Below are 247 nucleotides of genomic sequence, written 5' to 3'. Positions count from 1 at the left end.
CCTGGGTCTTCTCTGGTCTTCTGCCTCTTACACAAGCACTTGTCACCTGGACATTTAGGGTCATCTCTCTTTTCTCAAGATCTTTAACTTAACTACATCTGAAAGGACACTTTCTCCAAAGGTGCCGTGGACAGGACATATCTTTTTGGAGAGGTGGGCCCATTCAAACCACCACAGATGTCTTTGGAATCAGTTCTGATGGTCTGACTAGCTGTGTTTATTCATTCAAAAATGGGGGTGCTGGCTC

General features: G+C 45.3%; 1 protein-coding gene across 1 annotated transcript in view; it reads left to right on the top strand.

Annotated features, from left to right (window-relative positions):
* The window catches only part of CARD14 (caspase recruitment domain family member 14), a 22,073-nt gene that overhangs the window by 518 nt on the left and 21,308 nt on the right, over positions 1-247 (top strand). The window lies entirely within an intron of this gene.

This window comes from Otolemur garnettii, unplaced genomic scaffold, assembly GCF_000181295.1.
Source record: "Otolemur garnettii isolate 467f Iridium unplaced genomic scaffold, OtoGar3 scaffold00018, whole genome shotgun sequence".
Classification (NCBI taxonomy): domain Eukaryota; kingdom Metazoa; phylum Chordata; class Mammalia; order Primates; family Galagidae; genus Otolemur; species Otolemur garnettii.
Note: the sequence above shows the minus strand (reverse complement) of the source record. Positions and strands in the feature narration are given on the sequence as shown.